This window comes from Phodopus roborovskii, unplaced genomic scaffold, assembly GCF_943737965.1.
Source record: "Phodopus roborovskii unplaced genomic scaffold, PHOROB, whole genome shotgun sequence".
Classification (NCBI taxonomy): domain Eukaryota; kingdom Metazoa; phylum Chordata; class Mammalia; order Rodentia; family Cricetidae; genus Phodopus; species Phodopus roborovskii.
The window spans coordinates 25,237,932-25,260,461 of NW_026126407.1; the positions used below are offsets into that span (position 1 = coordinate 25,237,932).

At 46.4% G+C, this 22,530-nt stretch overlaps 1 protein-coding gene across 3 annotated transcripts in view; it reads left to right on the plus strand.

Moving 5' to 3' along the window:
• Anxa6 (annexin A6) overlaps positions 1-22,530 on the plus strand; it is a 203,183-nt gene that overhangs the window by 136,944 nt on the left and 43,709 nt on the right. For 2 of the 3 annotated variants that reach the window (XM_051180648.1, XM_051180649.1), the window contains exon 1: positions 16,195-16,274. The exons of the other annotated variant lie outside the window; for it this stretch is intronic. The gene's annotated coding sequence lies outside the window, so the exon portion shown is untranslated. Of the gene's footprint in view, positions 1-16,194; positions 16,275-22,530 lie in introns of those variants that run through there. 3 annotated transcript variants of the gene reach the window in all.

Consider the following 22,530-nt stretch of genomic DNA (forward strand, 5'->3'; position numbering starts at 1 on the left):
ATTTTCATCTATGTATATGTGCACCTGCCTCCCATGTGCTGGTGCCTGCAGAGGCCAGAGCTGGGTGTCAGATCCCCTGGAGCTAGAGTCAAAAGTGATATGAGTCCTTGACATGGGTGCTGGGAACTGAACTCAGGTCCTTCGGAAGAGCCATGAGTGCTCTTAATCTCTAATCGATCTCTCCAGTCTCTTGAGGGGGAAAAAAAAAATCCTGTGTGCTTTTGTGTGTATGTGTGCTGACACAGATGTATGCATGCCTGCGGAGACTATGGCCGGGGACAACAGGCTATGAGCAGAGAAGTTGCCAGGGAGCAGTGGCGTGGGAGGGAAGAGGCCAACCAAAATATCCAGTCCTTACTTCTCCAAAATGGCAAGTAAAGTTCTTCCCCAGGGTCCCCCTGCCATGGAGAATGGGGCCATTCAGATCCCTGCTCAGAAAAGAAACAGGGATATAGACCAGAAAGGGGGAACTGGGAGGGAGCATTGGGGTCACAGAAAGGTCACGGGGAGGGGCTAGGACAAAAATGAGTGTAGCTGTGGCAGGAAGTGAAACTTATGCTGACTGTTACTGCCTCTGCGTAATTTTTTCAAATAATTTTATTATTTTATGGGTTTTGTTTTTTGGTTTTTGGTTTTGTTTTCTTTTTGTTTGTTTGTTTGTTTTTGTCTACCTGGTGCCCTTGATGGTTGTGAGCCAACGTATGGGTGTTGAGAATCAAACTTGGATCTTCTGAAAGAACAGCTGGTGCACTTATCAGCTGAGCTATCTCTCCAATTCCTCTGCATAATTTTTGAGGGAAGAAAACCTTTAACTCATTCAGTCCAAGCTGGCCTCAAACTCACTATGTAGCCCAGGATAGCCTTCCACTTTTGATGTTCCTGCATTCGTCTCTGGAGGGCTGGCATTACAAGTGTGTGCTGCTACTACTACTTCTACTACTATTACTACGACTACTACACGCACGCACGCATGCACGCACATGTGCTCGCTCGATCTCTCATATGCACATGTACTTGAGGAGGTGTACTTGCAGGTGCTCATAGAGGTCAGAAGAGGGCACTGGATCTCCTGAAGCTGAAATTGCATGGTGGCTGCTGGGAGAGAACTCCAGCCCTTAATGATAGAGCTGGAAGTGCTGTGACCTGCTGAGCCAACACTTCAATCCTCCTCACTAGCTGGTTTTTGTTTGTTTGTTTGCTTGTTTTGAGACAGAGTTTTAAAATGTAGATTTGGTCAGCATGGAACTCACTCTGTAGACCAGGCTGACCTCAAACTCACAGAGAGCTGCCTACCTCTACCTCCCATGCTGGGATTAAAGTCATGACAACACCCAAAGTAATGTTTTTAAATGAAAGAAAAATAGGATTTTGTGTTTCATTGTCCATATGACATCTTGAAACATGGCCACATGCACTGTCCATGGTTATGTTTATGCTACATCAGGAGCTTGGTTCATCCAGACTCAGAACTTGAGTGTCCAGCTTCATACAGAAAGGCATGCTGACAATGACCTTTGATGTCCTTAAAAGCATTTTCCTTTAAACGGCATAGAAAGAACCTCCTCAAAGAGCAAACCACACAGTAAAACCTTAAATACTAACCCTGGGATGTATTGCTTACCTGGGATACACAAAGCCCGGGTTCAATCCCAGCACCGCATAAACCCAGTGACATATCACAAAACTATAATCTCAAGCACTAAGGAGGTGGAGGCAGGAGGATCAGAAGTTCAAGGTCATCCTTGATTACAGAATGAGTTTAAGGCCAGCCTGGGCTACATGAAACTTCATCTCAAACAAGGTTTGGGGAGACATAACACAGTTCAGAGTTTGTTTTTCTTCTTACAGCTTTACATGTTTTAATGTTTTCGGTTTGGGCTTTTTGCTTTTAGATTTAGTTTTTTTTTTTTTTTTTGCTACCCTGCACCTAAGGAGGGCTTGCACCTGGAGCATCCCTCCAGGTTTTAGGGAGACTAAAGTTCCCTCTGCAGCGCCTGGCAGCTAGCCTGGTGAAGGGCAGCCTCAGCTGGATGAACTTGGTCCTCACTGCTTGCTCTGCCCCCTGCTGGCTGACTCTGCCTAGCCCAGACCGGGGTTTAAGGAGGCTTTTGTCCTCCCCAGGCTCTCTGGTTCTTCAGTGGCTGGTCCCAAAGTTTGAAAGATGCTTAAGGAGAGCAATGGTTTTGTTTGTTTGTTTGGTTTTGGGGGTTTTATTGTTGTTGTTTTGTTTTTTATTGTTGTTGTTGTTGGGGTTTATTTTGTTTTGTTTGCTTTGGTTTGGTTTTTTTGAGACAGGGTTTCTCTATATTGTTTTGGAGCCTGTCCTGGAACTATCTCTGTAGACCAAGCTGGCCTTGAACTCACAGATTTGCCAGCCTCTGCCTCCTGAGTGCTGGGATAGAGAGCAGTGGTTTAACTGATGTCTCAAATTCAACAGTCTTGAAGGAGGTGCTAAAATTTGTGCAGACCACACACTCTAGCTGAGTTTGCAGGGGATAAGCCTCATATGGATAGTGTCTATGTCTCCCAGATATCCAGCATGCAGGATCTGCTCAATGCCCTGGGGAGTGAGCCTTTATGTCTTTGAGTGTGCTATAGATCCCAAGTCCAGCCTGGGGGGTCTTTGAAGGCTCTCAGAGCACCTGTTCCTCCCTACCCTACTGTACTTTTCACAGTGTATAGCTGTAGAAAAACCTGTGCGATTACTCTAGGACCATTTGCTTCTAGTCCTTCTGGGGTGAGTATGTGATCCTTAAAGCTGGACCAGGCCTGGATTACTCATACTTGACTCCCAGAGCCTTGGAAAGGCACCTTGCACTTTGTGGCCTTAGATTCTTAATGGTGAATGGATTGATGGAGTAAATGAGTAGATGGATGAATGGACAGATGGGTGGATAGATGGATAATGAATGGCTGGATTGGGGATTAGATGGGTGAGTGGATTGATGGGTAAGTTGACAAATGGATGAATCATTAGGTAGGTGGATATGTAGATGGATGGATAGAATTGGTAAATGGCTAGATAAAAGGATAGATAAGTGAGTATATTTATGGATGGATGAGTACATGGCTAGATCAATAGATGAATACCCCAGAATGGTTTTACTAGCAAGGACATGGCTTCATCTTCTTTTCTAATCCAAGGATTCCTGAAGGGACAAAGGATAGATGAGGACAAAAGGACAGGACCCAAATGATCCAGGATACATTATGAAATTGGAAAAGTCATTCCCCTCCTGCTGTCTAGTCTGAGATAAGTCACAGCATGGGGAATATGTGTCTGGGATAGACAGCCTTGAAAATAAGCCATCTTGAAATGTTCATTCATGTTCTAGAAATCATACATCAGTTAGTTTTCACTTGTCATGTATTTACTGTGTCTATACCAAGAATGAAATCATGGTGGGTGTGGTAGCACATACTTTTATTCCCAGCATCCAGGAAGGAAAGGCAAGGAGATTTCCATGAATTGGAGGACCGCCTGGTCTACATAGTGACTTCTAGGCAAGCCAGGGCTAAGTAGTGAAACCTTGTCTCAAAAGCAGACAAAAAAGTCAGGCAGTGCTCAGGAGGCAGAGGCAGGTGGTTCTCTGTGAACTTGAGGTCAGTCTGGTCAACAGAATGAGTTCCAGGACAGGCTTCAAAACTACACCACAGAGAGCCCCTTCTTGAAAATGAAAAAAAAAAAAAGACAAAACCAACAATAATGCATTAAGCAGACATTAATGATAATGGCTAGCTATTCAGGCAAGCTCCATCCAGGCTTAGAAGGATTTTTATTTTTTTGTGTGTGATGTAATTTGTGTGTTCATGCATATTTGTGTGTGTGTGTGTGTGTGTGTAGGCCATAGAACAACCTTGAGTGTCATCTTCAGGAATGCCATCTGTTTAGAATATTATTTTTAAGAAGATATGCTACATTTGTTTATGCTGTGGAACATTTGTTTTAGTGATGCAAAGCTGTGTTGCATTCTTTCATGTTGCATTTGTCTAACTCTGTAAACTGTGATTCTTTGCCTGTCTAAAACACCTGATGGCCTGATAAAGAGCTGATGGCCAATAGTGAGACAGGAAAAAAGGACAGGTGGGGCAGGCAGGCATGGAGATTAAATAGAAGGAGAATGTGTGGGAAAAGAAGAAGGAGCAGGATAGAACAGAGAGGGGGACATCAGCCACCCAGCCCTAGAGATCCTCCCATCTCTGCCTCCTCTGCACTGGGATCATAGACACATGCCTCTGCATCTGGATTTTATGTGGGTTCTGAGGATTAAGCTGAAATCCTCATGCTTGCAAGGCAGGTACATTATTACCCACCAGGCTGTCTCCCGGCCTAGAAGTTTACCCCATACACAGGACAATTTAGGGAGATGTGATCTTTCATTAGATCCTTGAATGAGTCGTGGTATCTTGGAATCCCAAAGAGGGGATCTCAAAGTCAGATGTTAGGATGAAGTGGGTGGGGAATCTTGTTGAAGTCGGATTCCATAGCAGGCTAGGGAGACTGAGGCGGGGGACAAACATGCCAGGCAGACAGAGCTTAAGTGAGAAGTTTTATTAGAAATGGAGGGAGGAGGAAAGAGAAAAAGAGGTAAAGAGACACAGAGACAGAGAGAGGACAGAAGAGAAGAGAGAGACAGGAAAAGTCTGGTCTGCCCCAGGGGAACAGCAGAAAAAGAAAGGGGGAAGACAGTAGGAAAAAGAGAGAGAGTATAAGTGGGCGGGGTCTGTCTTTTAAAGGCATCCCTTGTAGACTAGTAGTGGCTGACCAGGGTATTTATTACCTGAGTGCATTCTGCCAGGTGACAGGAGCAAATCAGCATAATGCTGGAATCTTTACATTCCCACCTTTATTTATTATTAAAAAGGTGAGGAGTTAGGCAAGGCAGGTTAGGGAATTAGGGTGTCGAGTTCTCAAGACTACTTCCTTCTGACCTGGGGAGCATTGACCATCTTTGGGGGACATGAGAAAGCTGGGGTGCTGCCACATCCTGGGGTAGCTGGTCGTTTCATCATAGCCTAGGCTGTATGGAGCTCTCTAGTGCCTTTTAGACCTGGCAAGATATTGGCAGAGCAGAGAACAAGGTTAAGTTTTAGAAAAAAAAATTTTCTTAGGTTCTGGGACTTGAGGGGAGGAGGATCATAAGGTGAGGGAGGAGTTCCCAAGGGGTCCCAAGATGAGGGAAGGGAGTCCTAGGACCAGGGAAAGGTTGAGTGATATTTATCTGGAGTAAATCTGACCTGTTTGGGTGGGTCCAATTCGGCTCCCTGGAACTTATAAGAATCCTTTTAGTTAATGAAAACATAAGCTTTAGACACATTAATATTTCCATTGTTTATCATATGTACTGAAATCCGCATTGTAGAAATGGTAGTATATTCATGTCAGAAATGATTTGGTTGAAAGTTTTAATTAACGTTCTTCCTTTTATCTGGAAAACTGTGACAGATGTTTTTAGCATAATGAAAAGTATCTTAATCTTGAGCTTGCAGTTACGATCACAGAGTGGTATAGTATGGTGTTTAGAAAGTTGGTCCATCTAGATCAAAGGATCACCAGCCTATAATTCACACCACCAGAGGAACTAGGATACAAGGTGTATTCTAAGAGATTCATATAAAGTCCCTCACAGAACTGGGAAGGGACAAGTCCCCCAGAGCTCAGGGGAAGTGGGGGGGGCAGCGAATGGAGAGAGAGGTAGGAGAAAACGAGGGGGAGGAAAGGAAAACATGTGCGACCAGGAAGATTGAGCCTGGTTAGGAATAGAAGACAGGAAAGAGAGAGATAGAGCAGAGACAGAGAGAGAAAAAACATAAAAGAGGGAGCCAATATTGGTTTGAAGATAAAATTGAACACAAAGAAAGGTCTAGAGAACTACAAGACTGCTCCCAACTAACAATTTGAGCTTCCGTGGAAAGGCTATTATAAATGCCCTTCCCGGCGAGTGAGATCAACAACTAACTTATCCATGGAGCCCTCAACTAATGTCTGTTGGAAACAGGATCAAACACCCATACATAAACACTGAGTTGAACTAGAACCCAGATGCAGATGGAGAGGACATGCGGCAGAAACACATACAGAAAGCTTACCTGAACAAGGAGGAGCTAATGGCCACTAGACTGATAGCTGGGAAGCCAGCATGGGACTGACTCAGGCCCCCCTGAATATGGGTCTCAGCCAGAAGGACTGAGCAGTCTAAGGGACCTCAGACAATGGAGCCAGGATGTATCCCTGGTGCACAAAAGTACTTTGTGAACACATCCCCCATGGAGGGATAACTGCCTTATTCTAGAGACAGGAGAGAAGCCCTAGTCCCTACTTCACATGACCTGTCAGATCTACATGACCCCAACTGGATGGCATTCCCCTACATACGGAATTGGAGTGGGGGATGGGAGGGGAGGGTGGTTAGAGTGCATGTGAGAGGGCAGAGAGGGTAAAAGGGAGGGAAGGAGAGAGGGAGGGAAGGAGAGAGGGAGGGAGGGAGGGAGAGGGAACTGGGATCGACATGTAAAATAATAAATTAAATTAAAAAAAATGCTTTGACTCCAAAATTTAAGTTAAAAGGCAAGTTACTGGGGAAAGGGATTTCTATTTTTGTTTCCACAGAAAATGAAAAGATGTGAATTCCTTCCAGACTAATGTGGTTTGATCAAGCCTGAAACAGAGTACAAGGTGATCCTACATTCAAAACAGCTGGACAAAGCAGCCTTACAGACTACAGCCAGGATTTCTGAATCTTCTTCGAATCCCCCATGACAGTGCCCCTTACCAGCAGGAAGTAGTTTGGAAAGAACAACGCCCAAATTCCCAAATATTGTCTATAAATGTTTGTTTTCATTTAAATGGACTTTGTTATATAAAATAAATTAAAAAAAAAAAGAAATTTGTTCCATGATCGTCATGGTGGACAGTAGCCAAGAGCTTTACATACTGATCCACATGCAACAGGCAGAGACAGAGACAGAGACAGAGAGATTGGGTTTGGCATGAGCTTTTGAAACCTCAAAGCCCACCTCCAGTGGCACACCTTCTCCAATGAGGCCACACCTCCAGATCCTTCCAGAACAGTTCAACTAATTGGGGCCCAAACATTTACACACATGAGCCTATGGGGGAGAGGCTTCCTCATTCAGACCACCACACTTGGCTAGACTGTGGTAGAACCAGAAACCCAGAGTTTTTCTGTTGATTTATTTTTAACTTCAAAGACTACTACACCCCCGGCACCCCCTTATTTTTGAGACAGGGTCTCACATACAACATAACCTCAAACTTACTACATAGCTGAACTCTTGATCCTGCTGCCTCCACCTCTCTAGTGGTAGCAACAGGAGGCTGTGCTACTATGTCTGACTTATGTTGGGGATCAAACCCAAGACCTCCTACATGCTAGCCAAGTATTACACCAAGCGAGCTAATTCTGGCTCCAGCAGAAGTCTTGGGATCAGCGTTACAAACTATCTGTCCAAGTCTTTTATGATCTGGTGCAGGGAGAAGCCAGATCCTTCAAGGCTATCAGTCAACACATTGCCAGCTTACTACTACAGGGGCAATAAGGACCCTGGGACTTCATCCTGCCCCTCTTCCAAGACACATCTGGATTTCTATAGCATTGAATGACATGCAGATGTTTCCAGATGTCCTTATTGTTGCCAACTCTCCCACACATCCTCCTTATATGAATGATCTTGTGATTTATATGTTGATGTAGGGTGTCCTGCAGTCCAAGGCTGGCCTTATCCTTGCTGGAAATAGCCTTGAACTCTGGATGCTCCTGCCTCCACCTCCCAAGTGCTGGGATCACAGGCATGGAGTACCATACCCTGCTTATGGCAGTGTCGGGGATTGAGCCAGGGGCTTCATGCAAGGTAGGCAAGCCCCCTACAAACTGAGCAGTATCCCCAATCCCTGATAATCTTGGCATTCCACTCTCTACTGCCACCACTTTGATTCAACTCAGGGGTCAGGCATCGATTGCAGTTTTAAAGGTCACTCCTTTCAGAGGACCTTTGCCAGGCTGTTGCTGCAATGGAGGAGCAGGAACCCTGCTGCATCCGGAGGGATTCCAACACCAGTGATTGCTGCCAGAGCCTTGCTTGGGCTCCAGTGATGTCACCAAGCAGGGCATGGATAGCAGGGGTTTGCCAAGGGGAAAGACACTGAAGAAATAAACCCCCTGAGGCTGAGCTGGCAAGTGACTTCACCCAGAGTGGGACTGACAGTGGCTCATGAGGAACTAACATGCAAGAACTTGATAACGCCAGAATAGTGGTGTATAACTGAAGATGCAAAGGGAAGGAAGCTGTAAAACCACAAAGAAAATCTCTAGCTGGACATGTGGCCCATGTCTGCAATCTCACCACTTTGGGAGGCTAGAGCAAGAAAATCATTGCAAGTACCAGGCTAGCTAGCTTGAGCTATGTAACAAGAATATGATTATGTCTCAGGAGAAATAACAGAGGAAGAAAATTCACAAGGAAGGGTACAGCATATCGGCAGATCTCAGCCAGACTTCAAAAGTGTGGGAACCTGATGGCAAGCAGAAAGCACAGTGGTGTGTTCCTGTCATCTCAGCGCTGGAGTCAGGGGACAAAGATGGAGAGGTTGGCCTGGGCAGCATGGTTGACACCCTGCCTAGAAAACTGCATGCAAATAGTATAGAGATACTCATTCAGGCAAAACATGCATACACATAAAACAAGAGTAAATCTGGGAGCCAGTCATGGTGACGCACACCTGTAGTCCTATCAACCAGGAGGCAGAGGCAGGAGGATCTCTGTGAGTTGAAGGCCAGTCTGGCCTACAAAGCCAGTTCCAGGATAGCCAGCAACCAGGAGACCTGGACCCTGAAATCCTAGCAACTCCCTTTAAGAGAGAGAAGCCCACAACACAGTAGCTGCTTATGGTAGATCTCATATTCACTTGTTATTATTGGAGGGGGCAATTCACACATACCACACAGCAGGTGTGTGGAGGCCAGAGAACAACTTCAGGGAGTCTATTATTCTCTCATTTCACTATGGAATCCCAGGATGGAGCTCAGGTCATCAAGATTGTACAACAAGAAATTTTACCTACTGAGGCATCTCCACAGCCCACCAGGTACAAATGTTAGCAATGACTCCTCCTTAGGAGACTCCTCAAGTTCCTCGGAATTATTCCAGAAAGCATTGTCGTAGAAAGGGACAGCTCCCTACTGTCTGAAAGAACTTCCACATGAGATGGTAGCTTCCCAAGGTGGCCTTAAACTTCTGACCCTTCTGTCTCCACCTTCAGAGTGCTGGTATTAGGGCATGTGCCACCACACCTAGCAAAATGTACTTTAAACAGTGTAGCCCACAATGTTCATAAAGTCCATAGTAGTATATTATAATACTCTGGGCCTGCACCTTCACGTCTGCCTCCTGATGTTCAAGCAGAGCAACCCTAGGCCTGTTCTGCAGACTCCTTTCATAGAGTGTATTATTATTGTTGTTGTTGTTATTATTATTATTTTGACACAGGGTCTCTCTGTGTATCTCTGACTAGCCTGAAACGAACGCATCACTATGTAGACCAGGCTGGCCTTGAACTCACCGAGATCAGCCTAGCTATGTTTCCCAAATGTTAGTATAAAAAGCATGTGCCACCACACCCAGCTCAGACATACTGTTTTAAGTCTGTGGGTCCTTTGGGAGGATGCTGATTTGTTTTGAGATAGGGTCTCACTATGTAGTCCTGGTTGCCCTGAACTCATGGAGTTCTGCCCTTCTCTGCTGTGTAGTAAGAATGACCTTGAACTTGAGATTCTTCTGCCTCCACTTCCCACGTCCTAAGCCTTCGTGCCCATTTCAGTTCCTACAGTGCTGGAAATGGAACCCAGGACTACATGTATACCAGGCAAGCCCTCTACCAACTAAGCCACATCCCAGCCCTCAAGTGACCTCCTGTCCCAAAGTGGGTGTCTTCATATTGCAAGACTCCAATAGCAGGAAATAATCTTCATGACAAATGGTCAGGAGCTATGGGGAGAATCGATCTTTAACTCTATTATTATTGTCATCATTATGGCTATTATTATTATTATTATTTTATTCTTTGAAAATTTCATACATTTTAACCATATTGACCCCTAACTGCTCCAGATTGACCCCCATCTCTCCAACTCCAGCTTAATGTCCTTTTTTAAAAATATTCTTAACTCTTATGCAGTCCCTGAGAGAGTCCTTTGAGTGCTTTGTTGAAGAGCATTCCCGTTCTTATCAGTCAGGTAGTCTATCAGAAGATACGGCATTGCCTGGCCACCATCCAGCAACTGGCCAGCAGGTGGCAATGTCTGCCCACTTTCAGCTTCTTCAGGCAGTGCTCAAAGATTCTCCTCCTATAAACAGTTCAAATTAGAACCCAGAAAAGAGTTAAAGAAAATCCCCAGTCCTGGTGCATTATCCTGGTCTGAGTCATGACGTCTCACCCTCTCCCATACAGACCCATTTGGATGGGCCACTCTGTGGAGAAAGGGGCCTGGAAGAATTCCAAAAGCATGGTGCCATCTGGATGTTTGCTTCCTTCCAGGGTTTGTTTCCATCAGCCTGCTAGGCTGGACACCTGCATACTTACAGTCCCACAGCTGAGGGGACTTCCTCTTCATACTAAAAAAAAAAAAATACAGTGTTGCATTCAAAGCATTCCCCATATCTCAGATTGTTTTCTTAGGACTGATTCCAAGAAGCAAAGACTCAGCCAAGGTATGGTAACTTTATTAGCTGTCATTCTTGCTGGGTGCTTCCACTCCTTGAAGTAAGGCCACAACTATGCAGCCAAAGCAACCAGCTTTTAATCCAGCTTCAGCCTCTTCAGCTGACTTCAGGTAAAAGTGATCATTTTGATTACATGTACAGCAAGTTAGGAATACTAAATGGAAATGGAAGTCGCTGGCCATGCAGGGCTTATGATCCAGCACTAGGAAGGTGGAGGCAGGAGGACCAGGTTACTCTTAGCTACATAGAGTTTGAAGCCATCCTGGGATATAAGAAACTTTGTCTCAAATGAAAAAATTAAATTTGTCAGTTTTACAGTATGGCAATTTCTCAGAAAAGTAGGGATCAACCTACCTCAAGACCTTGCAATACCATTTTTGACATATTCCCAAAGGAGGTACAGTCACACCAGAAGGACATTTGCTCAAGTATGTTCACAGCAACATTACTCTTAATAGCCAGAACCTGGAAACAACCTAGAGGCCCCTCAACAGAAGAATGGGTAAAGAAAATGTGTGTACATTTACACAATGGAGTACTACTCAGTGGTTAGAAATAATGACATCCTGGAATTTGCAGACAAATGGACAGAACTATAAAAAAGCATCCTGAGTGAGGTAACCCAGACCCAGAAAGACAAATATAGTATGGACTCACTCATAAGTGGATACCAGACATAAAGCAAAAGATACCCACCCATAACCTACAATCCATAACCCTAGAGAAGCTAGAACCCTGTTCCAGAAACAGATGGAAGCAGATGCAGAAATCCACAAACCATTGGGCTGAGCACACAATCGAAGTGATGGAGGAGCAATAATATGAACAAAGGAGCCAAGACCACGATGGAGAAGCCCACAGAATCAGCTGACCTGAGCTAGCGAGAGATCACTGACTCAGGTCTGACAACTGGGGAACCTGCATAGACTGAACTAGACTCCTTAAATACAGGTGGCTATGGTGTGACTGGGACAATCTATGAGGCCAGTAGCAGTGGGTCAAAGATCTAACTCTAATGTACTAAGTGACGTAGTGGAGCCCATTTTATATGGAGAGATACCTTGCTCAGCCTAGGCATGGGGGCAGGGGCTTGGTCCTGCTTCAACCAGATGATGAGACAGGCTTAGTAGACTTCCTAGCAGAAGACTTACCCTCTCTGGGGAGCAGATGGGAGATAGGGGATGTGGGGGGGGGGGAGCAGGAGGAGAAAAAGGAGGGGGAACTGGGATTGGAATATTAAAAAGTAAATTAATAAAAAATTAAAAATCTAGCCGGGCATTGGTGGTGCATGCCTTTAATCACAGCTCTCAGGAGGCAGAGGCAGGCAGATCTATGTGAGTTTGAAGCCAGCCTGGTCTACAGAGCTAGTTCCAGGACAGGCCCCAAAGCAATACAGAAAAACCAAAAAAAAAAAAAAAAATCTAGAAAAGGAAATAAAATATAATCAGTACTGTTGGGATGTGGAGAACCACACCTATAACCCCAGGGTTTGAGAAGCCAGTACAGGAGGATCATAGTTCAGTGAGAGCCTAGGCTGAGCAGTGAGACCTTGTAAGGCTTGTACACTCTATCTTATTTTCTACAATATCACTTCCTGCCTCTTCTCTTCTCCATCAGTTGCCCACCCTCTCTAAGGTCTCTTGTATCCCTGGCTGGCCTTGAATCACTAAGTAGCTGAGGATGACCTTGAACTCACTATATTTCTGAGGATAACCTTGGATACCTGACAGTCCTACTTCTACTTCCTGAATGCTGGAATTACAGGTGTAGATTGTGCCACCATACCCAACCATGAAAACATTAGAGCCTATTTGTATGCTGATGGTAATGATCAGAGAAACTGAAAAATTTGGATTGGGGGTGTGCGTCTTGGCAGGTGGTAGAGTGCTTGCCTCATATGCACAAAGACCTGGGTTAGATCCCTAGTCCACATAAATGAAGCTTGGTAACTCAGATAAAGATCAGCAATCCCAGCACTCAGAAACTGGAAGCAGATCTGGAGTTCAAGGTCATCCTCGGCTACACTGCAAACTGAAGACCAACCTGGGTTATATAGGAGACCCTGTCAAACAACAAACAACACCTAAATAAATCAGGTCTTGGGCTGGAGTTATAACTAGGAGTTAAAATTGACTAACACGTACCAGGCCCATTGTTCTATCCCTAGCACGCACGCACACACACACACACACACACACACACACACACACACACACACACACGATCATGCACACATTGGCATGGATGTGGAGAAAGCTGAAATCTGAACAGTGTACATTGCTGCAGAAATACCAGATGGTGCAGCCACTGTGAAAATCAGACCTGTGGGGGCTCAGCAAGCTCAACATAGAGGAATGTGGTTCAATGGGAGAGTGTCGTCTACCATAGGTAAGGTCCTGCCTTCATTGCCCAATGCTGCAAGGAAAGGAGAGCCATATTGTCATATAGCCAGGTGGGTTTCACTTCTAGGTAACTTAAGATGAGGGAACCCACACACTAGCATTCAATTAAGTATCCCCTGCTGTTAATAGTGGCTCAATTACAATAGCCAGAGAGTTGAAACAAGTTCCACCAGCAGATGAACCGAAAAGCAAAATTCATCAGACTCCCACAACAGAATATCAATCAGCTCTAAAAAGGAAGTACTGACACATGCTACAATGTAGATGAACTAAGGGATGCCAAAAGAGGCCAGGCCACAAAGGCTACATATGTATCGTTCCATTTATATTAAGTCGATAAAAGAATCCATAGAGACAGAAATCAAATCTGAAGGGGTGGGGTGGTGAGGTGTGGTGGGTCACTATTGTAATAGGAGCACTTGGGAGGGAGAAGCTGGAGCGTGATGGGCTCAAGGTCATTGTCAGCTACACAAGGAGTTCATGAGCAGCCTCAAACACATGAGACTTGTCTCAAAAGACCAAAAATGATGAAGGGGAGAGGCAATGAAGTGGTAAGGGGGGAGACAAGATAGGGCTGAAGAGGAGAAAGCAAGACAGGTTCAGGAGAGATGGGGAGTGACTGCTAAGAAGGTAATGGTTTCTCAAAGTCAAGAAATGGTAGGGAGTTAGTTAGACACAGCATTTACACAGCCGTGAATGTACTAAACCCTCATCCCTCCATTGCCCAACATCCTGCAGCAGCCCCCAAGGACTCCAGGCCCTCCTCTATCTCTGCCTCTTGCTTGCTCCACGCCCTGAAACCCTTCTGGTCCCAGGTATTATAGTGCTGTTCCCACTATTGTTTCCAACATATGTCTACTCAGTTCTACTGACTTCATCTTCTCTGAGTCTTTCTTAAATCTCTCAGATTTAGCCTTTGCTAAACACCCTACTAAGTACTATATCTGTCACCCAGCAGGTGTCACCTGTTTTTTCCCCCTTTTTCGTCTACAGTTTTTGTCCATGCTCACATGTTATCATTGTTATGGTGTGTCCATCTCCTCTAGGCTGGGATGCATACCATGAGAGCAGAGATCTTATTTTGGTGATAAAGCTTCTGAAATAGGACCAGGTACTGAATAAATAAATATAAATATCCAATTAATGAATTGTTGGGATTAGATATGACGTTATAATTAAAAGGTGTACAGGGATGGAGGAATGGCTCAATAGATAAAGGATCTTGCCCACAAACCTGACAACCTGAGTTCTCCTCTCAGGACCTGCATGAACCTGAGAGAACCAAGTCCTGCAAGTTGTCCTCTGACCTCTGCATGGATGCTTTGGCACTTGTGCTCAATGTTGAGTGCATGCACACACCTGTACACACAAGTACAATAATTTAAAACAAGGAGGGAGTATACAACAGTGTTATTGAAGAAAAATGCTCCGAGAATGACAGCAGCTATGATTTTATGCAAGGACCCCATCTTGGCAGGGCCAGCCTTCTTCTGTCTTCTTCCCCCATGATGTCTCTCCTTTTCTTCTTTACATTTATTTATTTGGTTTTCTGAGAGAGTCACAGGTAGCCCAGGCTGTCCTTGACCTGATATGTAGTTAAGGATGGCCTTGAACTTCTGATCCTTCTGAGTAGTGAGATTACAGATGTGAACCACTAAATCCAGTTTTATGTGGTACTGGCAATTCAACCAAGGGCTCTGTACCTGCCAAACGCTCTACAAACTGAGCCACAACTCCCAGTCCAGTATTGCATGTTTTTTGAGACAGAGTCTCAGGTAGCCCAGGCTGGCCTTGAAGTTAATATGAAGCCAATGATGACCTTGAACTTTCTGATCCTCTTGCTCATCCTGCTTCAGCCTCTCAGTGCTGGGACACAGGCCCTGCTGATAACATTTGCCACTTGAGCTCACTCTTCTCAAAATTTCTGTGTCATTCCCACTCTGAAGGTTAGACTGCCCAATTTGTTTCATCTCACATGCTTCCTCTACCTTAGCCCTAGGCTTCCCAGAAAAACAATCAAAACTCCCATCTATTGGAAGGTTCCCCAGGGTGGGGCAGGGCTGCTGAGCCCACCTGTTCACCTTGCTCTAGCACACAGCAAGCACTCAATAAATGCCCACTGCGTGAAACAGAAAGAGAATATGTTTTCTAATCAGATCTTATTAGAGCCTATAAGGCTTTGAACTAGTGACAGATCCCACGGATAATATTTTTTTAAAAAAAACTTTAAAAATTGCATTTATTTTTAGAGCTGGGAGGCATGTGCCTCATGTGGGCCTCAGGGATCAAACTCAGGTTTGGCAGCAAGCACCTTTGTCTGCTGCACCAGCTCACTGGTCCCTAAGGATGACCCTGTAAAGAAACTCAGAGAAGTGGTTACCAAACAGGGAGCTATCACTGTTAAAGCTGAGCCATCTGTTTCCTAGGGACTCCCAGAGACTGCTGCTTTTCCACACAGACCTGAATGACAATTTCTGGTCTTCTTGGTGGATCTTCTTCCACCAGAATGCACTCCCCAAGGTCAAGGGATCCCTCTGGAGCTACCTGTCCTAAGTTTGATTCCCAACACCACAATCCAAAAGCTGTATGACCCTGGGCGAGGCTCTATCTCCTCTGGGCTTTCCTTCCCTGAAAAGTAGGTGACTATGCCTGTGACCCAATAGCACGGAAAGGCATGAAATCTGATCAGTCTGGGAAGGTCTCAACTTCGAGTCTAATGAGCCTCAATTTTCTGTTTCAAAACAAAGCTTCAGAGACTTGAAAGATTATGGAAGAGTGTCCAGAACAGGACTTTAGCTTGACTTCTAATTCTGATTTGCCAAGTCCCCTTCCCTCTGGAGGCGTAAGGTCTGGGGTATGAACCGACCCAGGTAGGAGTTGGCACGTTCTCCAGGAGAGCACCCTGTCCCTCACCCTTCCCTTCCCCTGCAGCTGGTGACACCCAGACTCCAAAAGTGAAGCACCCGGGGTGGGGCGGGGCGGGGCGGAGCGGGCAGCGAATGAACCCGATTGGCCCCTGAGTGCCACGTGTCCCGTGCCACGGTGCGCCCAGTCTGCGCTGCGGCTGCTGCTTGGCTAACGGGCTTCGAGCTGCGGCTGTCTGTCTCCTTGACCCAAGGCCTCCCCCTCACGGTGAGTGTGCAGAGTCGCTGCAGGGCATGGAGTCCAGGGCTGCGGGGATCGGGGATGGGCATCTGGCCGGGTCCCTGCTGCGGTACGGCCACCCCGGGTGTCGCGTTTGGGTGTATCCCTGGAGTGAACCTGAGGTGCAGGCGCAGGGTGACAGCGCCCCTGAGGGGGAGGGGAGCTGGTGGAGCCCTGGCCCCACCGAGGGTGTGGTTCAAGGCGGGGGGGGGGGGGACACACCTGATCGCCTTAACTTCACGGGTGGAAAAACTTGGGACGACTGGGAACGCGGATCTAGGGACCCTCTAGGGAGGTTGTGAGTTGCCCAACTTTGAGAGCTTTGAGGAATTGAATCCTCTGCTGCGCGCCAGATGGCTCATTGTGTGGTCGCGGAGAGAGATTCCCTGATGCCCACCAAGGAAGGACCAGCTGTCCATCCTGAGGGCTCTGATGGGTCGGCCCCCCATTACGCAGCTGCTCACCTGTTCAGGAGCCACGGAGGGCTCTTAGCCGGAAGCAGAGGCCCTATTCTTTCTTCTGCTTCTCCTAGGCCAACAACCCTGCGCCTTCCCAAAGCTCCAGGGCCTTAGATGCTTTCTATTGACCTCGAACCCAGACCCCACCACCAACGTGCAGTATGACCTTGAGCCGGTCTCTTTCCCTCTCTGAGCCTCCCTCTCCCAGTTGCTAGTAAACCCCTTTCTAGGTAAACATTCACTGTAAGAGTGGGTTGATCTGGCTGCTGGTACAGGTGTGGGTGGTGCAAAGCTACTTTAGGAGAGTGAATCTGGCCTCTGCTCCTTCCCTCCCTCCTCTTCCTTTTGTCCAAACTCTGGTGGGTCTTTCCAGACACTTCCAAATTTGGGCATATGGCTCCTGGGTTTATAAGAGCTTCCCGTGTCCCCTGAGAATCTGCCCTCTTTCCACCTCCTCTCCTGCCCAGATCACATCTTGATGCTGCTGCTCCCAACCCCCCCCCCCCAGACAAGGCAGCCCGACTTTGAAGCCTTTCTTGCCCCATCTGCAACCATTTTTGCCCCTGCTGTTCTGGCTGCAGGCCTTGAGCCTTGCAGAAGACCCTGGGTAACTCTCTTTCAAGTCCCTGTGTTGAAGCTTGAGTGGAGCCCTTGGAAGGGCCTCTTTTCTTTCTGGGCCCTTGCTCCCCATAGCAGTCTGCTTAGGTGGCTGCCACTTCCGGTGTCCCCCACCTCCACCCCACCCCCGCCAATTGAACGGCTCTCAGATTTGGGAGTTGGGTGTGGCTGGGCATGGAGGGAAGAAAAGGCCTTCATCTCCTTGCAGCTGTGACTGTCGCTCATGATGTCCCTTTACTTCCTGTCCTTTTGTTCATGAGCTTCCCTCTGCTGGGATACTGAACCTATTTGCTGTTTCTGGGCAGGGGATGCAGCTGTCGATGGACAAAACATGGATTTGCCCTGGGAATAAAGATGCTGGGGTGGGGGTAGGGCTGAGAGTGGGGGACTGCAGCACTGGAGAGCTGCCAGAGACCATATATACACTGCACTGCACTGCAGCTCCCAGAGGAGTCCTGGACACCAGGCCTAGCCCCGCCCCATCTCTGCCCCTCCACCCACCAGATAGGCACCTCCTCACCCTGATTCCATCCTCACTGGAGGAGGAGACCTGTACCCAAGCCTCCAGCTGCCAAGATGTGTTGGGCCTGGGTGGTGGCTCTTTACAGTGCCATTCAGGCACAGTGGTGGCCCCATGCACCCCTAGGCATCTTCTTCAAGAGACTTCTTGGGTGGGGCCAAAGCTGAGGATGTCTCCACACGTTCCCCTTGTGGAGGGTGGGAAATGAGGGTTGTATCCTAGCTTTCTGCTTCTTGGCTTGGAATTCAGCCTCTTCTATTTACATTCTGCATTCCATTTGCATTCGGAATGCCCTCTCCTAGAGGACTAAGGAGCCCCCACCAAGGCTGGCCCTGTAGAGCAATGTTGGCTTGTGGTTTCTATGAACCCAGATTCCTCTATCTGTAAAAGGACTGATATCTTCATGGAGCCTGCAGATATGCAAATGCCTTGTAAACTGTAAAGTGCTCTGTGTAAAGAAGTTAGTGCTGCTGTGGTAACCTCAGAAGGGTGTGGTACTCAGGAGGCTACCTGAGCCTCCGGTTCCTCTTTCTCAACTCCTGCAGATGCTCCTTAAAGTCGTCCTTGTCACTGATGGAATCCTTCCAGCTGAACAGGCTTGGGAAACCCTTGCTCTGTTAGGTGCTGGTATCAGACCATTACAGAGATTCACTCTCGTCCTCAAATGTAAAGAAATGACTAGAAATGTGTCCCCCTATATTCATGCCATGGCATGTATGTGGAGGTCAGAGGACATCTTTCTGGAAGTTGGTTCTCTCCTTCCGTGTTGTGGGTCCTGAATAGAACTCAAGTCATCATATACTGAGCCATCTTGCAGCTGTTTTTTACCTACATTTTCTATGTGAGGCAAGGTCTCTTATTTTGTTGGCCTCTGGCCTGTGAGCTATTGAGGATCCTCTTGTCTCTGCCTCCCATCTTGTAGTAGGATGGTAGGCTTGGCTGCTGTGCAGGGCTTTACCTGCATTCTGGGGATCTGAACTCAGGTCCTTCCCACCACTAGCTTCTAAACACCTCAGGACACTTGACTGCTGTAAGATGCTAGACTTTATCATTCACGACATGACCTCACCAGGGATTCAAACCCACACCAGGCAATTTCTGATCCTGGGGCAGTCGGATGAATGCCTGGGTCCTTGTCCAGCTGGGGATCAATGACTGTTGGTCAGGAGTTGGAAGATACTGCTCTCTAAGAAACCTGAGAGCCTGGAGTAGGGGGAAGAGCAAGACAGGGGTGCTCCATCCCGCTTCACCAGCAGGGATTGGGAGCTGCTCCTTCTGGCTGTGGGGAGCCCATAGGAAAACAGAAAGAAAGTTCTAGATTTATCTTTTCTTGGTGGTAGGACTAGAACCCAAAGACTTACACATGCTAAATGATTAATCTACACTAAACTGCATTCCCAGCCTGAAAGGGATTTTGAAAGCCAAAGCCTTAAAAGTACAGTAGACTTACGCCAGGAGGCACCATACCTTTCTGGGATACAGAAAATTCTCAGACTCTGTTATTAAAATGGTTGTTTTTGAGACAGTGTCTCATATAGTCCAGGCTGGCCTTGAACTTGCTATATAGCTGATGATGAATTTCTTATCTTCCAGCCTCTACCTCACACACGCTAGGATTGCTTGTATGTATTATCGTGCCTGGTTTATTTGGTGCTAGGGATCAAACCCAGGGCCTGTGTGCACTGGACAGGCACTCTACCAACTGAGCTACTTCCCAACCTACAATATTTACTTTTTCTGTGTTATTTACAAGTAACTGAAGGGTGGGGCAGTGAGCAGTGAAATGGCTTAGCAGATAAAGGCACTTGCCACCAAGCCTGATGACCTGAGTTCAAGCCCCAGGACCCACATGGTGGAAGGAAAAACCGACTCTCACTATCCCATGGCACATGTGTGCCTCCCAAATTATCACAATCAGTGTTCATTTTTTTCCTTGACAGTTATTGGTGGGCAGACTTCAGAATTAGGCTGCCAGTGCCATGGGCACAAGAGCCTTGGCTGTCCAATTTTCTGTCCTAGCCCCAGCTCCTACCAGTGAGTCTGGGTTGCTAGTAGGTTTATTGTCTTGTTTTATTTTCTCATGAGTCCCCAGTTAATCAGTAATTTTCTCTCTGGACTCGGACAAGTTACCCAACTTCTCAGGTCATTTCCCTTCTGGCCATAGCATGGAGAGCAAAGCAATTGCAATTTGGTTCAATGGTTCCATTTTTCTTTCCCTGTGACTTCTCAATGATGTCACTACAGAAACTTCTCATGGCTGTAACTGGAGTTTTTATTATGTAAACCTGGGCTTCTGCAGCCCTAGCTGTCAAGACTCAACCACCTGGTCCCAATAAACCAGTTAGAGACCAGTAATGGGAAAAAAAAAAAAAAAAACATTAAAAGGAAATAGTTTACTCAGTGTGACCAAGTTGGGAGGAAGAACAAACTGAGGGAGGCTGGGACACCAAGCCCATTTCCAGGATACTGACATTCCATTAGGTCTGAATAGAGGAAGAACTGGGGCAGGAGATGTGCAGTCAACTAATCCTGGTCCCCCGTGTGGCCTCAACCTTCATTATCTCCATTCTGGTTCCTCTAGATGGTTCTTAGAAGCCCTTATCCCTGTCATCATTATCAGTACCATTGCTTTAGGAGCTCAATCTGATTCCTACAGGCTGACTACTTTAGTTCCAGGGTGCAGCTTGCCCCTCACAGAATGACTTTTGCAGGATGATCTGTTCTGCACAGTTTTGTTCTTTGGAACCCTAAGGTGACTCCAGAGGAGAGGTTCAGGGCAGTACATAGCTCTATACTTTCAGCCAAAGTAAAGGAGACAGACATACAGACAGACTCCAGGTGAAGAGATGCCAGGAGATCCCTTGGATTTCAGTTCTTGTGAGCAGAGTGAGGTATCTGTGCTTTTGAGGAAAAGTATCCTGGAAGGATTGGTTTCTCTTGGTGCAAGACAACCTTTAGGAAATGCCATCCCTGGCTGGAGAGTTACAGCAGGCACAATAGCTGTACAGTAATGTCCCCCAAAAGGTCCAAGCCATGAGTTACATGCAATAAAATAAAAATGATATCTTGCTCAAGGTTTTATTCTACTTCCAATCAATGAACTAGTGCAAGCAGTTATTAGTAACCAGCTCAAAATGGAATCAATAGCCACCTTCATATTGAAAGAAATATGCACTGAGAAGCAAAACTGGTTTTTCTACCCAAGGGGGAAGGGAGAGACAGTGGAATGTGCAACTTACTAGAATTATTATGTATGAACATTAGTCACCTACAACTTGCTCAGCTGTAAAGAGCCTGAAGACAGAAAAACTAGAATCAGATAACCCAGAAAAGTTTTCTTTGAAGATAGATTTTTTTCCCCCTTCCCCAGGGTGCATTCAGGGCCAGTGACCTTCAGCTACACAGGAATGGCAAATCATCAATGGCTGACCACAAGCTGGTCAAGCGAGAGTGATGTGGTGCCCTGTGGGGATTCTAAGGAGGCGAAATCTCCCTGGTTCCCCAGTTGAGGTACAGCTGAGACCAGTCAGTGGGTTCAATTTTGTTGGCTGCAGTAGCCTTAAATCATTTGGAGAAAAGGTTTTCAGGGTGTATTAATAAAACTAGAATGGAGAAACACTGGTCTAGGTTCTAGAAGGTTGGGTAGAGAAATGATATGGAGGGCATTCCTGGCTTAGGGAGAGCCATGAGACCTGGCCTTGGAAAACACTATGGGAGGGTGGCTGGTTATAACCCTTCAAGCCCTTCTCTCTCTGTCTCTGTCTCTGTCTCTGTCTCTCTCTCTCTCACACACACACACAGTTAGATGTAGGGCTGTTCGAAAGTTTTGATCATTTAAAAAGATAATTTATTATTGGTGTTTTGTGTGTGTGTGTGTAAGAGAGAGGGAGGGAGGGAGGGAGAGAGAGAAAGAGAGAGAGATGCATGTGGAGGTCAGAGGACAATTTCATGGAGTCTGTTTTCTCTTTCCATCTTTTATAGTTCTAGGAATCAAACTCAGGTCACCAAACTTGCATGGCAAGTGCCTTTACCTGAGAAACTGTCTTTCTGGCCAAGTTTTATTTTGTTTTTAGACAGGGCTTTCCTGGAACTAAGGAGACCAGACTAGCCTTGAATTTAGAGAGATCCACCTGCCTCTGCCTCCCCAGTTCTGTGACTAAAGGGGTGTACCACCATTCCTAGCTCTACTTGCCAATTTTGATTATTTTCATCTTTGAAATGAACTGAAATTATACAGTTTAGGAAGGGAAATACATAACCACCTTCCTCTGTATATGCATTAGTATGCATAGGCGCTAAAGCTAGGCACTCAGAGAGAGTCAAGGGAACCTGCCTGGGGGTAAACATCTGTAATCCCAGCACACAGGAGGCTGAGGAAAGAGGGTATCCTGTTCCAGACCAGCCTGGACTATATAGTAAGGTCCTATCTCAAAGCAAGGAAATAAAAAATGTAGGGCAGGATGATGGAACCCTTCAGTGAAGTGAACAAAGGGATGGGGTTGGGCTTCTAGGGGAAAAGAAGTGGCCCAGGCCTATAATGAAGATGAAGTCTCTCAGGTCAGGATGACCTGTGATCATTTCCATCTTGACCAGTCAGACCTCCTGTGTCCTCCTGTAGATAAGGTCTTTCCTGTGCAGAAAAGGGAGT